General features: G+C 42.6%; 1 protein-coding gene across 2 annotated transcripts in view; it reads left to right on the top strand.

The window, feature by feature from the left end:
- The window catches only part of immp2l (inner mitochondrial membrane peptidase subunit 2), a 337,482-nt gene that overhangs the window by 166,672 nt on the left and 157,236 nt on the right, over positions 1-13,574 (top strand). The window lies entirely within an intron of this gene.

Genomic DNA, 13,574 nt, shown 5'->3' with positions numbered 1-13,574 from the left:
TCATTAAAGTAACTAATTACCAGGGAAAGTAATTATTCCGTTACATTTTGTTACCCCCCCCCCAAAAAAAAAAAAAATCAAATTCAATTAGTGTAATCATAATAAAAGTGAATGTTAAATGTGTTTAATGACTGAAATGGACACTTAACAGAACCAGTCAGTAACATTATCTACACTATATTAATATTTTTGTGGGACAATGTGAGAAGACATCAAATTTAATATATTTTTGTAGTTATTAAAATTGTTACTAATTACTGGCCACTGACGAGGACAAACGCTTTGTTCCTCGACATAATGTGCATTGCACGTACACATTTTTGCCTTTTATTTCAAGTAATTAAAAGTAATGGCTGTATTTCCAATTTGAAAGCGCAGTGTTGGGCTGACCGCGCGCCATCGCTGTCTTCTGATTGAAAGAGTGCACAGTAGTGCAGTAGGCATGGCCTACCTACGTATGTTGTCCAAATCTACTCTGATTGGCTTACTGTGCTGTTGTCTCGCGTCTCCCCGCCCCACACTAAAGCAGAGTAAAGAAAGGCTGAACGAGCAGCGTGCCAGATTAAAACAGCTTTAATAAAGTAACGCATAGTATTTTATTGTAAGTAACGGGAACGGCGTTATAACGATGTAAAAAGTAATTAGTTAGATTACTCGTGACTAAAAAAAGTAACGCCGTTAGTAACGCCGTTTATTTCTAACGCCGTTATTCCCATCGCTGACCATAGGCATCTTAAAATGTTTTTATTAATGCCAAATAAAATATCCAGCACAAATTATATACGATAGACATAAATTAATAATTTATAAATTTTATTTTAAACACGTTTTTAGTTAGCGGGACTGCAGCTTATCACCTCTCCCACCCGCGCCCGCATTGTGCACTCCCCCTCCCGCCCGCGCCCGCAATGAGCTTTCAAAATTTGTCCCGCGCCGCACTGCTTTGCGGCGGGTCCCGCGGGACTCCCGCGGGAGTGCAGGGCTCTAGTCTCAACCACAGGGGGAAGTTTTAAAGAGAGAAATAATTGTGCTTAACGTCGCTGTGTATAAAATCATTCCAGTGTTTTACACAGTTACAGACGGATGTTTTGCTCTGACATGCCATGCTGCTGGGCCTCTGCTTGTGTACATGCCAAATATCAACCACAGCCTCATAATTTCACAGCAGGAGGCCATTTGACTGACACCACAGATGGCCAATCGCACCCATTTCTTTTATTCATCCTGTCAAACAAACCTCTGGAAACGCTTTTTAAAGATGGCATGTCAGCTTGAAAAGTTTGTTTTTCCATCAGAAAACAAAGGAGTGAATAGATAATCATATTCCAACCCTGAAGCTCGTGGCCAGAAAAGTGTATTAAATAGATCAGACGCGCTCTGGGCAGAGCATCTGAGTCAGACAACTAAATGGCATCTAACCCTCATAATGGACGCATTCAATTATTCGCTTCGGGAGACTGTTTTTTAGAACTCGTCACTCTTGCCCTCAGGGTATTATTAGTTTTATATTTTACATTTCTGTTATACACAGACCAACCCGTCACCCAAAGCCTCTTTTATCCTCGTTGTGGATTTTATCTGATTAAGCATTCGGGTCGAAAAAAATAAAAATTTTGCCGAATGAATAATGATAACCATGGCCAGGGAAAAGGAGCTGTGAACATTTTAGATGTGAGGTTTCTCAGAAACTTAAACTTGAAAAGCATTGCACTTTCCTTTTTTTTGTTGCTTCTGCTGAATGTGTCACTGTTCCTAAAGTTCTTGACAATTTTTCAAACCTTCTAAAAAAAAAAATAGGTTGCTGCTTCAGGTAGTTAAAAATTGTCTTTTTATCATATTCTGATCTGGAGAAGTGCGGGACATCAGTGCAGACCCATAAGGCATAGCAGGCTTCTTTTTTTTTTTGCGTGTCTAATTAAGAGCCGAGCAGTTGATGTGCGTCTGCTGTCCCTCTCCAGATGCCTGAGTTCATAATGAACAGGTTTTATGATGAATGTGTATTTAGTGCCTGTGTGTCTCTGATCTGCCAGAACTAAACTTAATGAAACTGTCTTGGTGTAGTCCAGTTTGCTCAGAGCAAATCACATTGTGTGTGTGTGTGTGTGTGTGTGTGTGTGTGTGTGTGTGTGTGTGTGTGTGTGTGTGTGTGTGTGTGAGAGAGAGAGAGCAAGAGAAATGGATGCCTTTATCCATTCTAATTAACAATTATAAATCACAAAATGGTTAGCAGCAATCAAACACTGTAGAGAGACACCTGGTGAGATGAGAGGTTTGATCAGTAAAGCAGTGCACCATAGAATGAAGCTCTAAAATGGATATAGCCCTGGTTTATTAATCCTTTAGTAATGATTCTGTAATATATAATGATTTCATAAGCCAAACCGAGCAAAAATTTCGTTCCGGATTTTCAAAAGTTTAAATAGCTGATTCTCTTAGTGCTTGTACATATGTTAAAGGAGAACTGAAGTCATTTTTAAACTTGCTTTATTTCTTAATTAACGTGTTATTCGATTACGTTTTCGGTTTTAGTCACCTTATATCGTGACTCGTATTGGCAACTAATCGCAATTAAATATTATACTTATCGGCCTATTCGGTTTTTAGCCATGTTGAATGTAGTTCGTTTGGTCCACGGCAGGCGTCGCTTATCCGCGCGATCTTCACGAGACTTGTGCGAGACTTCGAAATGTGAAGCGTCAGCCAGGTGTCAGTGCCGCCATTTTGAAAACTGTTTTCCAAACGAAGTATTGCACAAAAACAAGTTTAAATGACGATTACTGCCGACTTTTTTCAAACTTTCCTGATCACTATCAAAACAAACAAAACTTCCGGCTTGATTACGTCAGCATTCGAAAGAGGGCGTGCGCGTCTTTTGACAACCCCTGTGTCCGAAATCGCTCCCTACACTCTATATTGGGCACTATAGAGCAGGGACAGTATTTTGTAGCACTGTCCGAAACCTTAGTGAGGATTATTTACACTCTATATAGTGCACTCAAAGTATCCCACAGTGTATCACGAAAAGTAGTGGACAACCGATGGTCACTAACCAAAGCAATGTATCCCATCATGCATTGCGGTCGCACTGAAAGAAATCAAATTAAAAGTCTCAAATTTGATTTAATAAAAGGCAAAGAAGAAAGTATTCAGCCTTGATTTAAAAGAACTGAAAGATGCAGGTACTTTGTATTGCTTAATGTGGGAAATGCGCTCAGTATAATATGGATTTATCACAAAAATACATCCATGTATTTATTATTTTGAAAACCCACCAGCCGGCTAATCTGGCACGTTTTAATTGTGCGACAGTAATGACGTAAATACCGAGGCGACGGACTAGTGTCTGAAAGCATTTTTTCATTTTACCAATGAGCTCACTATATACAGTAGTCCTCTATATAGTAATTCCCTATATAGGGAGTAGGGAGTAGTGAATGAGTGAGTGATTTTGGACACAGGGAACGTTGGCAGATGTTGGTCACTTTGATTTCCGCTGTACGTTTTACTTCCGTCCTACGATGTCTCGCACAGGTCTCAATGAATCTTGTTTATGGCCATTGCTTTGACATATGGACTGATATATTTCAAACACTCATAACTTGCTATAGCAGTGACAAAATAGCTATCAAAAATGCATTCCTGTATTTTGTAGGGACAGCCACGGTTCCGTCTAGAACTACAAATCCCATCAACTAACTTCTGCGATGACCTACGTCACGGCGGCCATGATCACCTACGTCACGTCACGTGACTGACTTTATAAGTGACCCCGTCACACTCAACTCCTCCTCTCTCGCTCTGTGGACTTCGTATCATACAGACATAAAGAGATACCCACTCATCAGAACATCCAAAATCAAGACGTCTGCCTTGCAAGAAAAAAAGGACTCGGCGTGCTTTCGTATTTACCACTGGCCACAGTAAAGAGTGCCTAAGTTGCGCCGTCTCACTCAATTGAGTTACAACCGGTTTTATTTGTTATTATAAGTAACGTTACGACCGCAGCCCAAGCAGTTAATTAAAAGTTAGAAGCGACCGGATTCCTTCTGACTTAATCGCTGTGCACATTATCGTCAGAGACTTTTCCTCACGAATGATGAAGCTTCGGATCAAGAATTCTCTGTCCTTTTACAGAAGCCTCCGCGAGCTTTCTGTGAAACTCCGTGAAACTTCGGGACATCTCTGCATATCCTGCATAGAAGCATCGATACTGGAAGTAAGGCTAGCATTTGGGCAAACTAGTCTTAGGAATTAGCTTTATGAAGTAGTGTGAATTTAAACTCAGAAACTGTTTAATTGTGCACACTGATCATTGTGTTCTACAACTGTTCTCTCTCCGTTGTTTAATAGATAGGCTGTTGCATGCTCTTTGCTATCTTCTTTAACATCCCTTAATTTCACTATTACACACATTTTGACCTCATCAAGATTTCAGTGGATTTGGTAATGTTATAGTGTAGTGGATCAGCAACCACGACGAATTCCTTTGTCTCAAGAAGACCACGAGGTGATTTTCACCTCCCCCCAACACCTTAGATAACATTCCAATCTCTGAGTTATTTACAACACACACACACCCCTCGCTCTTCCCTCACACACGCACGCGCACACACATACTACCTCACTGTTTTGCTGCTGACCATATTGAATCTATTCAGCTGCTATTACCCATTTAGTATCATTGTTAATAAATTCATTATTAATGAATTTATTATTAATGTTCATTGTTAATTAATGGTATTATTAATGAGACTGATTTAATGAGACTGATCACTTAAGACCAATTGTACCCACAATTTCATAAAATGAGATAAATAGAATTTTGATAAAAAATTTGCCTTCAGTTCTCCTTTAATAAATACCAATCCCCTGTAAATTGCAAAGCGCATTCACGGCACAGCTGATTTACATTTAGTGATGATCACAAACTCCATTGAAAGGACTCCACATGCCGTCTGTTAAAGTTTCCAGTAATGCAGCTCAGCCACTGCAGTGTGTTGGTTACTCTAAACATTGATTCCTCCTCCTGGTATAGGGTGCCATTTCTTTTGTTCTAATTAACTAGCTAGTGTTAATTATTTTTAGTTATAAATTAAAGGTAGACTGCCTTTCAGATTTTTAACTTTAGGTCATAAAAAGAATTTTCCCCGATACCCAATTATTTTTGTTTAGTGGACTGAAAGCTACCGAATTCGAATCACAGACTTCCAATTTTATTATTATTTTTTAAACAGAACAATTAATGAATTTAGCGCCACGTGGCCCTAAATTCTCCGCTATTTTTTCCTGCTTCACCATGACCCAATACAAGATACTACGTCATGCATCACATGGTGGGCTTTCCCCATTCGCGCAAGGCATTGTGGGATACAAATTTGAAACCGGAGAGAAAAATGGAGGACGCGAGTGTGTGAATGAAACGGGAAAGACCGACTACAGTAATGGAAAGCGAGAAGAAAAGACGTTATGTTATATACGAAGGAAAGGAAACGCAGGACCAAACTAATAAATATCGGCGGTCAGCGAGCACCTCGGTGTGATCAGCTGTTCTTTTAGCGACAGAATGATGGAACTGTCAGTGCACGGTCAAATGCCTCGGTCACAACCGGCTGTACGTGCTCCTGCGGCCAGTCTACGTGCAAAAAACGCAAGAAACGCATGGAGGGCGCGCGTGAAACGCACGGAGGGCGCGCGTGTGACGTGCTGATTTTCAAGCCGTAGACTGGCCGCAGACCGGCCGCAGAGGTTCTTTGTCATGTCAAACAAACTCTACGGGCGCTTACGGTTTTTTCAGGTTGCAAGACAAACTTATGGCCAACGTGCGTCTTTCTCCACGAACAAAAAAAAAAGCAGCAATTTGGGAAATGCCAAAAATCACACGGCCAAAAAATCGTACGTCCGGTTGTGACCTAGGCTAAAGGTAAACCTGTAGATCAGGGGTCAGGAACCTTTTTGGCTGAGAGAGCCATGAACGCCACATATTTTAAAATGTAATTCCGTGAGAGCCATACAATATTAACACTAAATCCAAGTCAATGTATGCATTTTATGTAAGATCAACACTTTTAAAGTACAATAAGTCTCTGAATTCTTTTTAATAACATTGTTATGCTGTTGCTAACCAATGATAAATAAAGTACTTCTTACCATTAATGCGACTTCTGGTGCTGCATGGTTTTGCTGATGGCTTTGTAGTCTGGTTGATACGTGGTGAGGTTAAGCTTCATGCAGGCGTTGAGACTTCCATCTGTTAAACATGATCGTAGGTTGGTCTTAATGTTCTTTAGATGTGAGAAAGACTGCTCACATGCATACCGTACGTAGAGCCAAACATCATCAGTACAGCAGTACTCACACGCTGCAGTGTGTGGTATGTGACGGGAAGCGCGTTCCGAGTTTTGACAATCAGCTGGTCCGCGGGTTGAAGTTTTTTCATTTCTCCCCACTTGTGTTTACTCGCCAGCTCTGCTTGCTGTCGTGCAACTCTTTCCAAATCTTCATTCAGTGACTTGAACTTATTCACCCACATGTGTGAGGCCTTCAGGTCAGCAGCTTGTAGCTCAAAATCTCTGACGGAGACACCGGGGATGTAACTCAGGTCGGTGCTGTCCACTGCACACTCGTGTGGATGGATGATGAACTTAAAAAGACGAGTGCGCTCACGAAATTCTCCAGAGCGCGCTTTGAATGACTGCAGGAGATTAGAAGTGAAGCCCGCTAGCTGCAGGAGATCAAGATGTTGAGCAGGGTCACTTGCTGTGCATGCATCTTTAAACTCTCCCAGTTTTTCAAAGTGTAGTAAACGACCTGTTTCAATGTCGGCGATGAAGAGTTCCAGCTTGTTTTCAAATGCAAACACTGCTTGTTGAAGGGATGAGACTGTATTTCCAACGCCTTGCATTTTCACATTGGGCTGGTTCAGATGTTCAGTCATGTCCACGAGATAGTAGAACTTCAGGAGCCACTCAGTGCTGGCTAACTCAGGATGCTGGACGTTTTTCATTTCAAGAAAAGTCCGGGTTTCTCTCAGACAAGCCGCGAAACGGCTGAGCACCTTCCCTCTTGACAACCAACGCACATTGCTGTGCAGAAGCAGACCAGGATAATTATTCTCAACTTCATCCAGCAGTGTTTTAAACTGGTTTAAACTATTTAAAGCTCGGGCAACAATAAAGTTGACCACCCGAATGACCAGCGACATCACTTCACCAAGCTGCTCGCCACACATCTGAGCACAAAGCGCCTCCTGATGTACCGGTAGGATGCAGTGAAAACTTAGGATGGGTCTCTTTTCATGTTTCACGAAGAAGCGCTACGAATCCTCTGTTTTTCCCTACCATGCACGGAGCACCATCAGTACACACCGAAATAAGTTTATCCATCGGTAGATTTTTTTCTTTAGTGAACTCAGTGAACGGCCGGCACGGTGGTGTAGTGGTTAGCACTGTCGCCTCACAGCAAGAAGGTCCGGGTTCGAGCCCCGTGGCCGGCGAGGGCCTTTCTGTGCGGAGTTTGCATGTTCTCCCCGTGTCCGCGTGGGTTTCCTCCGGGTGCTCCGGTTTCCCCCACAGTCCAAAGACATGCAGATTAGGTTAACTGGTGACTCTAAATTGACCGTAGGTGTGAATGTGAGTGTCTATGTGTCAGCCCTGTGATGACCTGGCGACTTGTCCAGGGTGTACCCCGCCTTTCGCCCATAGTCAGCTGGGATAGGCTCCAGCTTGCCTGCGACCCTGTAGAACAGGATAAAGCGGCTAGAGATAATGAGATGAGATGAGAACTCAGTGAAAGACTTGAATAAATCCTCCCCTCTTGTTGTCCCTTTCATAGGCAAAACAGCAAGACTTTCCTCACGTAGTGTCTCACCGACAGCATACCATGCAATCACGCTGAACTGGGATAAATGGCTTACGTCTGTTGACTCATCCAAAGCGAGAGAAAAGAATGGTGCTGCATTTATGTCCTTCACTTGTGTTGCCTCAACTTGATTTGCCATCATGATGGTACGATCGTGAACAGTTCTTGCCGACAGAGGCATGTCTTTTATTCGTTTGATTATTTTGTCTTTATCCGAAAAGTCGTCAAAAAGTTCATTGGCAACATCAAGCATGAATGTTTTGGCATACTCCCCATCTGTGAATGGCTTTCCGTTTCTCACAATTGCTAAAGCACCAGCAAAGCTAGTCGAATTCCAGTCACCTTGTTGGGTCCAGACACGGAGTTGCTGCTGACTAGTTTGGACTCTGCACTAGGGCTGCGTACCTAAACGTAACATCAGGTACAGGTACAGAGGTTTAGGTACAGGTCCGGACCTGTACCTGTACCTGAACAATTTGACAAATTCTTCTGAACTTCTTCAGTAATGATAGAAACATTCATAAACTGTTGACAACTTGTCAGTATCTTTATTCAAAGAAAACCGAACATAACTAGGTTTCCTACCTCACTTCTCAGTCACCCTATAGTTAACTTGGGACAAAAAGTCATAAGTTGTCTCACAGCAAGAAGTGACTACACTTGAGTTTTACAGACTACGCGCAGTCTGCGGCCTTTAACTTACGTGGCAAAATTACACAAAGCAACAAAGGCTGCCAGTGCCAGCAAAGGAAAAATGGCTGACCTGCTTTTGAGTCTTTTTGACCAATCAGAACGCTGGATCAGCCAAGCTCTCGCAATGTCTCGTGAGACTGTGGCGAGAGGATCTCAAATCAAAGATGGCTCTGATTTCAAGTTTCAGCGCGGCATTTTACGTCTTTTCCAGTGCGAAATTTTCGTCTTTGTGGTAGGATTTATGCATCTTCAGTCACAAAATAAGCATATGCTTGGTGTAAATTTATATCGGTACTGTACCGGTACTTCATGATCCGGTATTTTGGACCTGTACCAAATCGATTTTCACGATACAGTACCGGTACACAGCCCTACTCTGCACAGTAGCTCTTGACATGCTTTCTTCCTGCTGTCCCCCGCTGGATATTTCGATGCAAATGTAGTATGGCGTGTGTCGAAGTGCCGCTTTACGGTATATTTGACCGTTTCATCGATGCAATTTTATCATTGCATATTAGACACACTGCAGAACCTGCTCTCTCCACAAAGGCGAATTCCTCTGTCCATTCCTGCTGAAAAGTACAATACTCCTCATCTTTTTTTCTTTTAGCCATCTTCTTTGTCAAAAGGGTTTCTGCAATTAGTTAGCTGACTACTTGAAAAGGAGGGAAGTTTACTTCCTGACCTCACAACGACCCGTGTAGGTTACGCATTATCCAATAAAAATAGAAATTTGGTGTTGTCCCGGAGGAGAGCTGTGATTGGCTCCAGCCACCTAGCCTGGGCCCGCCCATCCTAAGTGTGACGCAACACAAGGGCCTGTTGCGAGCTTAGTCTGGCCAGGCAAGCTATCTACAGCTCTTCCAAGCTCCCGAAAAATCGGGAACCAATCAACTTTGAGCATCTCCAACGGCCCTGGGTAGAAGCGTGTTCAAGGCACTGACGTAGTAGAACTGCAACCGGAAGCCATAGATTGTTTACAGAATCTATGCCGGAAGCACTTCATTCACGCTTCCGCATCTATTACGCATAGATGCTGTATTGAAAGCATTCAACGGGAAGTTCTCATTGAAAACGGAGCAAAGAGCAGCCCTGGAGGTATTTATTGAAAGGAGGGACGTTTTCGCCTTGCTTCCGACCGGCTTCGGTAAGAGTTTAATCTACCAGTAGCCCCGTCGTGTCGCATACGTCAGAGGAAAGAGTGATGTGATTGGTTTAAGCTTCGTCACAGCCTTTTCTGGCTTCGACCAGTAGCAAACTGAGGCATTTCAGGGAGGCGGGTCAACCACGGGCTCTGGGAAACAGTTGGGCTTAATATCTTGGCCAGACCAATAGCTCAGAGAGCTTTGAAGTTGCGTTAGCCAGGCTACCAGCCACCCGCAACCATGAACATGAGCTGTAGAAAATGAATGGATTGAAAATACATGAGAATGTTTTTTAAATTTTTTACGTTTTTTTTTTTTAAATTAAAGATTTGTCTGCGAGCCAGATGCAGCCATCAAAAGAGCCACATCTGGCTCGCGAGCCATAGGTTCCCGACCCCTGCTGTAGATGGCAGTAATGCAACACTGGATGCTAGCTGCCGTAAAACCCAAAAGAAGAAGAAGAAGGTAAACCTGCGCATGTGCATACGGACTTCCTCTGTCTGCTTGACTGCACGATTTCATGCACGTTATTTGCTCGGGAATCCCCTCAAATTAAATAACTTCCCAGCCACAGAATGGCCTGATATTTTGGGAGGTATTACAGAAATAAACATCTATCACAATGACCAAATTTCAGAGGGAACTAAATTTCACCGGTTTTATGAAATCGAAAGGCCGTCTAGCTTTAACAGTTATTCACCAAAGGCAAAGTGAATATCGGTGAATAATAATTGAGGCGAAGTCTTGGTTATTATTCACTGAGCCTGAGGTGGATAATCATTTTAGTATAAATACACAAATGAATATTTTTTAAAAATCATATTAAAATTAAATTATTTCAAACTTCAAAAGCAGCATGCAAATGTAATAAAGTTGCACACAGACTTGTCACTTATCTATACCGACTCACATAAAATACTTTGTTTTGAAATGGATAAAATAAATCACAATTCCACCTTGCCTTTGAATAGTTTTAGACCAAACTTCGTAGCATCTTTAGTGCTTTTAGGAACAGCATTTTCTTTCATCATTTGTAATTCTTCCTCACTTGCGGTGACAAAGCGATCGGCCGCCATTTTGCCGAGTCGCTCGAGGTGATTATCGAGAAATAGTCCGAATCTCTCGATCAATCAGCACGCACGATTTTCTATAATCACCAGAGGTGGACAGTAACGAAGTACATTTACTTGAGTTCTGTACTTAAATACACTTTCTGAGTATCTGTACTTTACTTGAGTATTATTTTTGTTGGAAACTTGTGACTTTAACTTCACTACATTTGAAAGACAAATATCGTACTTTTCACTCCACTACATTTCTATCAAGGTCCTCGTTACTCGTTACTATGAAGCAGCTTTGAAAGTGGATTTTTTTTTCTTTTCTTTTCTAGAACGTGATGGTTTTTTTGCAGGTGACACTGAGACAGCCTATCAGTAATCACTAGGGTCACGTCACGTCCATAGACTGGATAAAATCAAGATCAATGATTTCTCAGCAGCGTTATTTAACACGATCAGTTGATGGCAGAATGAAAGGAGGCGGTTCTTCTGGGGAACACACACCCATGGCCATACCTAGAACCCATGTGTCAGTTTTCTGAAAGGATTAGATTAGTTTTGTTTTAAATGTTTGCTTTGTTTGCCAAACACGAGCCACATCACGGCCTACAAAAACTCGCCATCCAACCTGCGGAAGCATATTGAGGTCGATAAACATTTTATTCCAAAAGAAAGCTTGCAATGAAGCTGTCTGTGCTTTTAGAGCTCATGATAACGTTGCAATAACTATGCAGTCTGGTTAGTCAAATGATTTTCTATGGATTTGCCCGCCACGTTGCCATCGCCTTGTCCACGGCTAACGTTAATACATAGCTAGTTAACTTGGACACTGTTAGTTAGCATGTAAAAACGGAGTTACGCTAACATGAATAACGTTAACTTATCTGAAGTCCTTTCAGAAATATCTCATTATCTCTAGCCGCTTTATCCTTCTACAGGGTCGCAGGCAAGCTGGAGCCTATCCCAGCTGACTACGGGCGAAAGGCGGGGTACACCCTGGACAAGTCGCCAGGTCATCACAGGGCTGACACATAGGCACAGACAACCATTCACACCTACGGTCAATTTAGAGTCACCAGTTAACCTAACCTGCATGTCTTTGGACTGTGGGGGAAACCGGAGCACCCGGAGGAAACCCACGCGGACACGGGGAGAACATGCAAACTCCACACAGAAAGGCCCTCGCCGGCCCCGGGGCTCGAACCCAGGACCTTCTTGCTGTGAGGCGACAGCGCTAACCACTACACCACCGTGCCGCCCCCCTTTCAGAAATATGTTTTAGCATAATCTTGCCAAATAAACAGAATGTAGAAATCTTTCTTTTCTAGTAGCGTTAGGTACCCAATATGATTTCGAGTTTGAAAAGAGTTTGCTAGCATGTCAGGTGGAGCGTCACTGACTAGCTAGCTTAACGTTAAACCACCATGATGGCACAGCATGCGTTCATTTTGTGAATTCACATTTCTGTCTTTGGTAACGACATTAGGTTTTGTAAGCGCTGTGGCAATAATACAACGATGCGTTGACAGAAAATATACTTTTAATACTTAAGTATTTTTAAAAGCAAGTCCTTTAACTTAAGTAAAAATTTGACTGGACAACTTTCACTTGTATTGGAGTAGCATTTGACCAGTGGGATCTGTACTTTGACTTCAGTAATGAAGTTGGGTACTTTATCCACCTCTGATAATCACCTCCGTGTTTATACTAATTTCTTTTCGATATCCATGTCATTAATATGAAACAATTGCATTTCACAAAATTATCACGAAATCAGTGTGTGCAATTGAAATAAATTAGCTATTTAAATTTCAAAAATGATTTATTATATGATTTGAAGCAATCGAGGTTCACATTAGTGATTCTCCTTACAGTAAATTAACGCAAACTCAGAAGCTCTTTAGCCTGGGCCCACCCATCCTAAGTGTGACGCAACACGAGGGCCTGTTGCGAGCTTAGTCTGGCAAGGCAAGCTATCTCCAGCTCTTCCAAGCTCCCGAAAAATCGGGAGCCAATCAACTTTGAGCATCTCCAATGGCCCTGGGTAGAGGCGTGTTCAAGGCAGTGACGTAGTAGAACTGCGACCGGAAGCCATAGATTGTTTACAGAATCTATGCCGGAAGCGCTTCATTCACTAGAAACATTACGAACATGGAGCAGCGGCAAGCCTTTGACACAGCGGTAGATGCTGTATTGAAAGCATTCAACGGGAAGTTCTCATTGAAAACGGAGCAAAGAGCAGCCCTGGAGGTATTTATCTTCTTCCTGTTACTCAAGCAGTTTCCGTCGTGTCACATACGTCAGAGGAAAGAGTGATGTGATTGGTTTAAGCTTCGTCACAGCCTTTTCTGGCTTCGACCAAAGAGTATGCTAGTTTGCGAGGGCAAACAAGAGAAGACAGGATTCGGAGGATGAAATGCGGACTGGCTGCACAACAGAATGTATTCCTTCGCCAAACCCAGATCAACCAGGCTGCTGTCCGAGCTAGCTATAAGGTAGCTCACCTGCTAGCTACCCATGGAAAGCCGTTTACTGATGGGGACTTTGTTAAAGTATGCATGCTTGCTGTGGCCGAGGAGGTGTGTCCCGACAAGAAGGATGCACTCAACGCGGTGAGTCTCTCCGCACCTGCTATGACCAGGCGAACCGAAGATTTTGGGGACAACGTGTATGACCAGCTGAATGAGAAAGCGTCAGAATTCGCGTTTTTTGCTTTGGCCATGGATGAGAGCAATGATGTGCAGGACACAGCACAACTGCTGTGATCTATTGCTCATATTATAATTTCACTGTTTTTTTTAAGTGTATTTATTTTATAGGC

Source organism: Neoarius graeffei, chromosome 8 (assembly GCF_027579695.1).
Source record: "Neoarius graeffei isolate fNeoGra1 chromosome 8, fNeoGra1.pri, whole genome shotgun sequence".
Classification (NCBI taxonomy): domain Eukaryota; kingdom Metazoa; phylum Chordata; class Actinopteri; order Siluriformes; family Ariidae; genus Neoarius; species Neoarius graeffei.
This window is presented reverse-complemented; position numbering and strand designations above follow the sequence as displayed.